The sequence below is a fragment of the Notothenia rossii genome (genome assembly GCF_949606895.1).
Source record: "Notothenia rossii genome assembly, chromosome: 3".
Taxonomy (NCBI): Eukaryota; Metazoa; Chordata; class Actinopteri; order Perciformes; family Nototheniidae; genus Notothenia; species Notothenia rossii.
The window spans coordinates 38,028,789-38,040,006 of NC_136901.1; the positions used below are offsets into that span (position 1 = coordinate 38,028,789).

General features: G+C 40.2%; 1 long non-coding RNA gene across 12 annotated transcripts in view; it reads left to right on the top strand.

The window, feature by feature from the left end:
- The window catches only part of LOC307031394, a 68,796-nt gene that overhangs the window by 24,545 nt on the left and 33,033 nt on the right, over positions 1 to 11,218 (top strand). For all 12 annotated transcript variants that reach the window (XR_013805944.1, XR_013805945.1, XR_013805946.1 and 9 more), the window contains exon 3: positions 10,827 to 10,963. This is a non-coding gene — a long non-coding RNA (uncharacterized lncRNA). The remainder of the gene's footprint in view (positions 1 to 10,826; positions 10,964 to 11,218) is intronic.

Below are 11,218 nucleotides of genomic sequence, written 5' to 3' on the forward strand. Positions count from 1 at the left end.
TTGTAACAAATATGCACCATCACAATGAGTGCTCCAAGGCCCTGCATGTATTGCTCCCAACTACATTAGTTTTAAAAAAAAATTAAACTTTGCTTTCGCTCTTTGCCCAGTGTCATTTTAAAACTCTACATCTTGGACGAAAAACAAATGTTATTTCCACCTTAATCTTCCCTCCTGAGGTAATAACCATGCTACAATGGAGAAATCAATACTCTAGATTGGAATACCATCTTTGGCTTGGTACTAGCTCTACCTTTAACATTTTCCATACAAATAAAGATTTGTCTGCTTTTATAGAGTGGTTACTAAAACCATCCCTTTAAACTGTAGGTCTATACTGTAACAAGTTCAATCTTCCCCAAATTCACACATGAATAAAAAAAACTCTTAAAGAATAATTTGTTCATATGATGAAAAGATTGAATAATATGTTCTACCCTCAGTGTGTTTTTAGGGTTATTTAATAGTTTCCTCTTTTTTCTTTATAAATTCACCAATTGATTAATTCATGGCTAATAAATATTTTTCTTTACGTATTTCTCGTTGGTGAATAAGTGTGTTTATGTGTAAACTCACTCACTCCCGTTTTCCTTCTCTCCCCCTCTGGTTGTCAAGCCACGACCCCCTCACATTCTGCCGGACCATGCCAACTCCTCCGTTCTTTCCTCTCCTCCGTCCACCTTCTCCTCAGTCCATCTGCTCTTGGATCCTTCCGCTGTAACTCTTTTCAGTGTCCCATCTGCTTTGCTTTTCATCTCCTCCTTTACAGTCTCTACTTTGTTGCATGGAGGGCGTATTCCGCTCTCATGTCCCACACTCTGCTCTTGTGCCCAAATCTTGTGGCTCAGCTTGGAACTTCATGTCCTGTGGGGGACCGATGAGAGTGTGCCTTTTTATGTCACCTGGTTTTGGTTCTGGATGCCTCAGGTGGAGATAGTTCTGGATGCAGCGTTGGAGTTGTTGGTTCAGCTCTGGTTCTCTGTCTGTTCTATGGAGGAGGAGGAGTCTTCCGTGGTGAGGTCTTTTGTCTGCTTGGACGATGGGGTCGTAGCGGTCTGACAGGCGGAGAGAGAGAGAGAGAGAGATCTCGGGACGCATTATCTATAGTTAATTCTAACACACTGAGGTAAAATAAATCCAACCTTTTCCACTCTATTTTCCTAATCTTACTATCCATCTTAGTTGTTAAATGTCATCTAAACACAATTCATGTCTACTAATAATTTTACCATATCCCTAAACATTGCCTTCACCCACTGTAACATGTTTATTCCAATTAACTCTTTCAGGAAACCATTTTCTTCTATAAATTTAAATACCTACATGTTTCAAGCACCACATATTTCACACACTATAAAAGAACGTCTCCATATTTTCTCCATCACTTTAAATCTCACTGTTATTTAGAACCGTAGTAACTTTTGTGACTGGACATATCTGCAATGTCGCCACTATCTGCTGGGGAATCTTGTTCATAGAGTTTGTACGTACAAAGCTGTACTTGTGGGTTAGTAGCCTGTGTCTAACAATCATTTTCAATAATTGTGCTCAGGCCACCGATCGGTTGTTCATAGCTTAACAGGGGGTGTTTCTGGTATGGACTAAAACATGGATCCAGTGTATTTAGAGATTCCCCTAATCTGTAAATCCCCATCACTTACATATCCCAATCACTTAAACCCATCTCATCATTTGATACAAGAACTGCATATAAGGGGGTGAATCATCTTGATTATAACCGCCTCTTGTTTGGGACCGAGTATTTCTAACTCCTCCTCTTGTTGCTCAGCTGATCTTTTGGCTCTGGGGATAAGTGAAAGTCTCTGAAACCCAGCTGGAGTCTTGTTAGTGATGTGGGCATTCTATGAGTGAACTAATGGATCCATGTCTTACATAATATTGTACTCCCCTTCCAACCAGAAAGGTGCCAAGTGTAATGAGCACAATCAACAATGCTATTCTGACTCTTATCCCTAGGGGACCCCACAATTGGTTTGGCTTTGTTCTCGTCATCATCTCTATTTTATCCCTGGTTGTGTCCGTTACAGAATTTAAATAATGAGTACAAAAATAACATAAAAAATTGGACTCTTTTTACAGATGTAAAACAAAAAATAGGTTTTCACATTAATGTACAATCTATAAAAATCTATAGACAATTTGTCTTTTGAGCTGTTTCTATCTTTATCTTATTTCTATTTATTGTTTTGTTCCAGCTCTGCCAAATCAGTCCTAACTCCCAATAATGTTCTGGAAGTCGCCAGTGAAGGGTGACAATGTGTGAGGTGGTGTCAATTTGCTCCTTTTTCTTTACCTTTAAACCGGAGCGCGTTTGAAGTTCGTTACAACTTTTCATGCTTCCGTCCACCGGGGATCAGCCCACTGTCTTTTGTGAACTTTCACCCTCACCCAATCACCTGGCCGAACAGGAGTCTCTTCTGGTGTCTCGTCTGGTATCTCTGTAGTTTTCCTAGCCTGCTGTGTAGACAAAACTTGCATAATATTACTCAGAGTTCTGACATATTCATCCACTTCTATTTGTCTAATATCTAAAACTGGACCACTCCCTCCTTGGAGAAGGCCCGAGCTTCGGCATACCTCTTGTTGACTACATGTTATTATTTATTAACTACAACGTCACTGAAATCAACATATCTGTATAATCATGACACTCCCTCCTTTGAGCATAAAATGCTCAATTAATATTGCAATGATTACCCTATTCTGAACAGGACATGTAAAACCCATAACGTTGCATTAAAGAAATATAACTTCTCCTTGTACCCACAAGGGGTACAAAAATATCGTATGATTTATGGTTTTCTGATGGTATAAATGCATATTCACTATAAAAAAAAATCAGCAATTAGCACTTCTAATAGTTTACTTGTTTCAATAATGGCTTTTGTAATGGTATTATGCATCATCGTTGCTGCGAAAAACAATACCCCTGGTGTCGCTAATGCGTCTCAATAATTCTAGGATTAGAGGATTGGTTGACACTGCTGAACTAACATATGATAAAATAATATTTCTCCAAACTGGAGGGAAAATATGAACTATTCTCTCAGAGAGTGACCTGCATGAAGGGCTGGTGCCCCTCACTCAAATGAGATATTGCCTTACGCACAACACCACAAATCAGTAAAGTTACTCAAGAATAAATAAATAAAGACTGATTCTTGAAACTGTTGTAAAAACCCTACAACTTCTTCATCCAAGCTCTCAATCAGTGTTATGTTATTTAATCTGCAGCTCACGCCTTAAAACAGACACTTCAGACCGATTATAAAATTCTGTTTATGAGAAAAATGTAATCTGACTCCATAAATCAAATAATTGTTTGATTAAAAACTGCACTTCTGGCGAACAATAAATGAAGTTCCCCTTTAAACACAGCCCCGGTCTTCTGACGGGGTCCATCTATGTACTGGCTGGAAAATGTTGGGCCAGTCTCCGTCGCTCCGTCACTGTTCTCCCGTTAACAGTCACTCTCTAGTTCAGCTGGGTTCTTGTTGACTTCTTCACTGGTTTGAGACAAGCGACCCTATCGGACACCTCCCTTTGTAGCCAGACTTCACCACCACAGAATCGAGTTTCTGTTTTCAGGTCTGGACAGCTTCACGTCAGGTGTATCGCCGCCCCTTGCATATTTTGGGTGGAAGCCCGTCTTCTTGACCTCACTAGTTGTGTGGACACAATAGTTTTCTGTGTGGGGGAACAACATCACTCGTAATGTATTTTCCTTCTCATAATTACAAAAATAGTCTGCTAAATGTTCTACTCTGTTACTTCTAATCTGTGGATGCTCTGTGTAAATGCAATATTCTACTCACTATCTTTTAAATAACATTCAACCTCTCCCTCCTTTGGTGACATATGTGGCTCCATGTAGCTGGATTTCCAAATACTCTAGTGCTGAAGATGCATCACCTGATGGTCTGGTCCTCTAAGCTTCCTCATTGTTGTGGTTGATACCAGGCTGTCTGCGGCATTTGGTTCATGTTAGGAAATTCTGTACGTCTTTGACATCTCTGGGTTGCTTGGTATTTCATATCATTGTAAATGAGATGTTGTCTCCATTCTTCAATGGGTATAGCGTCTAATGCCACCACATCTCCCAGGCTTGCCTGCACTGATTGGGGAAGGGCGTTAATGACCGCGTTCTTCCACAGCATTACGACAGACGGTGAAACGTCATGTCGTTCTGCAGTGGAGTCCTCCCACACTCCTTCACATCTCTTCAGGAAGGCATACATGTCTTCCCCCAGTTCTTTTCTCAGGCTGTTGAGGGCATGTAAACTCCGTGTTGTTGGGTAGATGTGACGAATAGCAGCCCAATAATTCGACCTGATGTAGTTGAATGGAGTGTCATCTGGGTCATTTGTGCAATTGGCCTCGGAATCTATTGCTCTCACTTCAAGTCGTCTTTCAATCCGTCCGAGCAGGGCCCTCATGTATCCCAAGCACAGGTGGTCCTGGGCTGTGTATCTCTTCAGATCATTCACCCACTTCTGACCTCCTTTCGTGAGTGGAGGTAGCTTTGACACTAATGCTTCCATGTCCCTGTGAGTCCATGATTTGTATTGAAATCCTCATCTTCCAGCCGCTATCAATGGCATGGAGGTATATGCACCGGTTCTTCGTTCTTCTTGTTCTCTCCGTTGTCTATCTGCAACAATGTCATTATGGGCTTCAACTGACTTTCGTCTCTCTTCAATAATGTCATTATGGGCTTCAACTGCCTTTCGTCTCTCTTCCATTCCTCTGTTGAGTTCCTTTTTCATTATTCTGCCGAGTTCTTCCACATGTAAGCTGTTTGTCAATCCTGGGCTGGCATCTTCCAGATGGAATACCAGACTTGCAACCATAGCTTTTCTTTTTTCAGCTCTGTTCATAGCAATGTTTACAGGTCCATACCAAGAGGGTTGTCCGGCTTTGATCCATGTCCTCTGTCTTTTACTTGAAACTGTTAAAGCATCGGATCTGATTTTTACCCTTTCCTTGATATCTGCAGTTGAGCCTGGCCCTGCGTCTAGTCTCAACTTAGTTTGTTTTGGTGACATGTTCTCTAATTACTTATGAACTTATCAAAGATGAAGCACTAATCTTCTGACTAGCACCTTCGTTGCTGTTCGTCCGAACTTTAACTTTTTTTTTTTTTTTTTTTTTTTTTTCTTCTTGCTCAAGGTTTTATTATTTTTATAGATTTTTTTTTTTTTAAGTTTAAGGTAAAATATTAATAAAGTTAAATATATAAAAAATATGCAAAATTAAAATATGAAATGTTAAAATAAAGTTGTACCGTGTATGGTTTTGACTTTGAAATATGAATTTGGTTCAAATTCACAATGTTATGGTGTTTCCGCTATTTGGGTAATAATTCTGTACTACCACCAGAGTGCGCTATTTTAAATTCCAGCTTAATCCACTAGGGAATAGCTGTTTCAAAACTGACTCGTTTTTAACAAGGAGAAACTTAGTTTCCTCAAAAATATCTTTAAAATAGGAATTTACACTATGGTTAAACAACACAGCACATAACCGCCAAAACACATTTGCAAAGAAGAATATTCACAAAACCGCCAATACACATTTACCAGCAGAATTACTTAATAGTTCTAACTCTAACAAGAAGTATGATGTTCTTTAGAAGATGGAATGCCTAGCCTCAGTGTGTTAAAGCAAACAGAGTACTTCAATTAGCATTTCATGAAATGGTGACTGCCGTGTGGCTCACCGTGAACATGAGGTCAAGACAAGATGGCAACTGGTTTTCCAACCTTTGACCTGAAGAACAAAGGGATTTGAGAAAACACCTGGAGTTGAAATTGGTGAGGTGATATTTTGTCTAGTAAATTCAACACACAACACTGTAGTTTAAAATAACATTTCTATTTAGTTTACAATGATAAATGGGCCTCATACCCTTACGTCATAGCCCTCTACCCATGTACGTAAATGTTTTGACTTTAAGAGCCAGTATGGTCATCTCTTCTGTTTAAATGGGCCTCATACCCTTACGTCATAGCCCTCTACCCATGTACGTAAATGTTTTGACTTTAAGAGCCAGTATGGTCATCTCTTCTGTTTAAACACGCTATTTATGGGACAAATAGGACGCTAAGCAAACACAATCAGAAGAATATCGTCTATCTAACGCACGAATGTCGCACTTCCTGCCGTAATCCACAACGCAATGTCTTGAAAAACAGAAATAGAGTAACCACTGAAAGCTTCAAACTCCTCAGGCCTTTTCCTTGAAAAAGGACTTTTTTAAAACAGCCTCACACTGTTGTTACACAAAACACTCACTCCAATAACCTTAGCTTCAAACTTTGGCTGTGTCTTTGCCTCAAGCAGTCCCGACTGCTTAATGGCCTAAAACCATTCACGTAAAACGTAAAACGCAACAAAAGACACATATAGTGATTGGCCTCTAGCCGACATGTAATAACAGACAAACGAATAGCATGCAGGGTTAAATAGAAAAAAAGAAATTGAACTCACCCTGCCTGTAACAAAGCAACGCCACGTGGTATGATACCAATATTTATCAATTTAGGCTTGTTTTAACTTAAATTGCACAGCTATTTTCAGGATCCGCTGGCCGCCGTCAAACACACAGAACTAACATTGTCCTACATTAACTATTGAAGAATTCGATATAACAGGTTTCTCCTTACCTAGTTGATTTGAGCTCTCTGTGTGTTGAACGGATGCCAGCGGGTCCAGCAAGCAGCCTGCTGTAGTCTCTCCCGGTTTTGCAAGATCCCGGCTAGCTCGCCAATTGTTAAATATGTTCTTTATTCTCGCGTCCAGGAGAGAAGCTTTAAAATGAGACTAAATGGAGTCTCTGAAAAGATTCAAATGGGATACTTTAATTAAAAAAGGCGCGGTAGTGTTACAGACAGAATATTGTTCCGGCAGAAAACAGCTGTGATCTGGCTCTCCTGAGCAAGAAGAGAAGAGACCGGATCTCTCCTCCGGCGCTCTTATATATCCTCTGCTGGCTCCTCCCCGCCAGCCGGCTCACCTCGTCTCCAATGTCCGTTATTGCATTTCAACAGAGGATAGGTTCTTTTCACATTCAATATATGCTTAACACGCAGTTTCTCCTCATATTGTCTTTCATCACTTTTCATTTAACACATTCTAAACGCTGTAATCAATACTCTAAACCAGAGGTGCCCAGTACGTCGACCGCGGTCGACCGGTCGACCGCGGGGGCAATGCTGGTAGATCGCGAGTCATTCATAAAAAGAAAAATCCAGCTCCGTTAAAATAGACAAAACAGCTATTGATTCCTCCTCCCTTGGCCTCCCTGCCACTTAATTCAGGAGTTTACTTGATTGACAGAAAAAGCGACCTATTGCTTTCCAGTCTGTTAACCCAGAATGCAAAGCGATACAAAATCAGTCAAGTGCCGGGAGAGACAAACAACAAAATGAGTGCGGGAACGAGCAAAAAGCTAAAGACATACCACTTCCACACAGAATGGGAGGGAGAATCTTTTTTTGTGATATCACATTCAAAGGTTATTTGCCTTATTTGTAAAGCAAGCGTCGCTCTGCCAAAGAAAGGTAACGTGGAGAGGCATTATCGGAGTGTTCACAAGGCATATGACAGCGACTTCCCTCCGAGTAGCGAGTTGAGAAAGAGAAAGGTCATGTATTATTGCTACACAAACATTATCTCTTAGTCTTAGTGTCGCCAACTCGTTTCTAACATGCAAAAAGACAAACAAATGCGTCAATGGTCGGTGTATTTTCTATCTTTCCAATCCAGAAGAGATCTCTCTCTCCCCCGTCTGTTTGCAAGGGGGCGGGGCAGTTTACACACACGCATCTGCTACATGCAGCAACACACGGAGGAGATGGTGGAGAGAAGCGCTCCAAGGTGTGGTTACATGTTACCCGTCTTGAGGTGGACAATGCTCGTCACCAAAAGTGTTTAGCATGTAAGGGCGGTAACACGAGCAATTTGTCTAAACATTTAGCAAAAGTGCACCACATTCAGACGGAGGAATGCACCGGGTTCGACTGTCTTTCTAGTAGCTCTGTAGCCCCATCCACGAGTAACGTTTCCACGTCAGGTGTTATGTATGCTAGCAGCAACACACGGAGTTAACTACATTATACAAACATGGGTTAATGATTAGACTTAGTAACTGAGTTATTTATTTTTGTTAAAGTTTCAGCTATTCTGTTTACAGTTCTGTCATCACATTATTTAATACGATTTGTTAAAACATTGTTGTTTCTTTTGATGTGAAATATTATTTATTTAATTCAAATAAAAAGCAATGTTAATTTTGTTCACAATTTGTTCAGTTAATTTAATAATATATGTATTTTTGAATCAAGTATTCATCTTTATTGTCTTCATTGTTAGTTTCCACATGCCTAAAACAACCTCAAACTAAATCTAAAAGTTGATGGCTAAATAAGAGCGTTTGAGAAATTGTGCAAGGCACACAGCAGTAGTCCGAATAGTCGATTAATCGTTTCATTAATCTATAGATTAATCGATAATCAAATTAGTCGTTTGTTGCAGCCCTATTGTAGTTATCCCATGTAAAAATAAAACGTGTTATTCAGCAACCCTTGCAATTTGGGATTTTATTTTTGGTTGGTAGACCTCGGTTAGCTGGTCATTTCAAAAGTAGCTCACCAGCCAAAAAAGTGTGGGCACCCCTGCTCTAAACAATACTTCTCGGCTCGTTTGGTTTCCGGTCATTCCGGATGTTGTCACATGCTACTCTCGTCTGTAAACAATAATGTATTCAAATAAACTGTACTTTCATTTAATATTCAACATGGTAGTACCTCGACATCTATAGTTGTAGTGTTAAATCCGTAGGTTTCGATTTGCACCACTCCATATCATTTCGCTACTCAATTCACCTCTTTAGGAAATCGTATATTAGCCACATGCTAAATACTAACCGTAGATGAAGGATTTTCAGAATAAAAGCTTAACTGCTTGTGCACAAGAATTTCTGGTTTTTCAGTATAAAAGAGCGTTTAAACTGACGGTATGTTTAAGCTACATTATACCATCAAAACATTGATTTTAATTTCTAACAAGATCCATAGAAAAGGGGTGAAAGTGAGAAAATGTATCCAAAAATAGTGCCTTATAATGCGTTAGTGTCCCCTGCCAACTCCCCTTGCATTCCTCCAGACTCAGAAAAAGTCTAAGTTAAGGCGAGACACGGCAGGCAAAAACATCGTTTTTCAAGTACTTGTTTATATATAGTTTTTCAAGTCAATTTTGAGATTTTGTGCTATTTTGATTGTTTTTCTTTCAGGCTTTTGGAAGGAAAACGTACAAAATACACATTGAGGTGTTTATTTTACTATAGTTTGTCTATTAGCGTCTGTAGATTTCTCCTAAATTCACCAAAAGTTAGCATTCTAACGTAACATAAAGTACAGCGACCGCTGTGTGCACCATGTCAACAGAGATATCGTTGGAAAGCTGTGTCTCTCCTGCACAATCTCATAGGATCCAAATGTGGTAATTTCCTTTGTATCAGCAACCAATCGTGAAAGTACAAAGGGGTCTTAAACCAAGAAACAAAATCTCATTGGCTGGTGTCAAATAGTGCCTCATAATGCGGGTAGAGTCAACTCACATTCCTCCAGACTCAGAAAAAGTCTAAGTTAACTTTTTGGAGATCCATAGAAAAGGGGTGAAAATGAAAAAAAGTATCCGAAAATAGTGCCTCATAATGCGGATAGAGTCCCCTGCCAACTCCCCTCACATTCCTCCAGACTCAGAAAAAAGTTTGTTAACTTTTTGGACTTCCATAGAAAAGGGCTAAAAGTCTTAAAATGTATCCGAAAATAGTGCCTCATAATGCGGATAGAGTCCCCTGCCAACTCCCCTTACATTCCTCCAGAGACCAGTTCAAAAACTTAAAGTTAAAGTTTGGTAAGAACCATGCTGGGGGGTCTCCGGGCAACAAATGTATCCGAAAATAGTGCCTCATAATGCGGATAGAGTTCCCTGCCAACTCCCCTTACATTCCTCCTGAGACCAGTTCAAAAACTTAAAGTTTGGTAAGAACCATGCTGGGGGGTCTCCGGGCAACAAATGTATCCGAGCCAGAGTGCACATGGAGCGGATTAATTCCTCCAGGAAGTTACACAGCCGTTTTTGAGTCCTCTCAAAAACAGTGTTTCCGATTTCGTGCAGACAGTAAAATGAAAATGATGAATGAATTTTTTTTACCGAGAAAGGGAGGCGTGGATTCCCCTCTCTGTTGTAAGTTGCAACGGGGGAGTGCAAAAGTGTCCGGGGCTTTGGCCCGAAGCGCCGAAGGGTTGAGCTTTGTTGAGCTCCTCCTCCGTTGGCACTCAGTCGTTTTTTCGAGAATTTTTTAAAACTTCATTTTTGATTATTTTAAGATATAATTGACCGTTTTCTTTAATTTTTTTCTTCTTTCCACGGGTGGGGGGGCATGGCAGGCCGCCTATGAGCTCCCAAATCCGGCCTGGAACCTCCAGTATTTGTGGGATAAGCTCCATAAACTGACAAAGTCACCCAAAAATGTCACTTTTATAGCCCAAACATATATAATACAAATACATTTAAATAGTAAAAGGTACAATTGTGCTCCGAATTACCCGGAATTTGATTTATATAGCTCCATGACAGTGAATAAAAATCATTTTCCTGGAAGAAAGTGTTAAAACGCCTGATTAAAGCATATGCAGGGCCCCAGTGAGCTCCAGACTGTGTGCATTGTGTTAGGGAACCATATTAATGATAAAATAAATCATTTAAATGCAAAAATAATGATTAAAAATCATTTTTAGGGGGACAACTGTGGAGAAGAGCCTGAAAATGACCCTGCAGCACCCCGGAGAAGCAGGCTGTGGGACCCACAGAGCGCACCCAGAGGACAGGCTGCTTCATCTCACTTTATTACCCAGGAAAGGATCTGGAATCCTGGGTACATGAGTGTTAAAAGTGCATTAAACTGTTTTAATCCAACAGCCGCTGATGTGGACGGAAATCTGTCCATTTCTTTAACATTTGACTCACAAAATGGACAAGAAGGTAAAAACAGCAGAGTCACTGCTGTTAGGGTCTCAGACTCACAGGCACACACAGAGATCCAGTGTGATCCAGGCAGAGCTGTAATCTGTAACTCTATTTCCGGAAAAAAGCCTTGAAACCTCGTGCGTGCATACATTTTTATTATTCA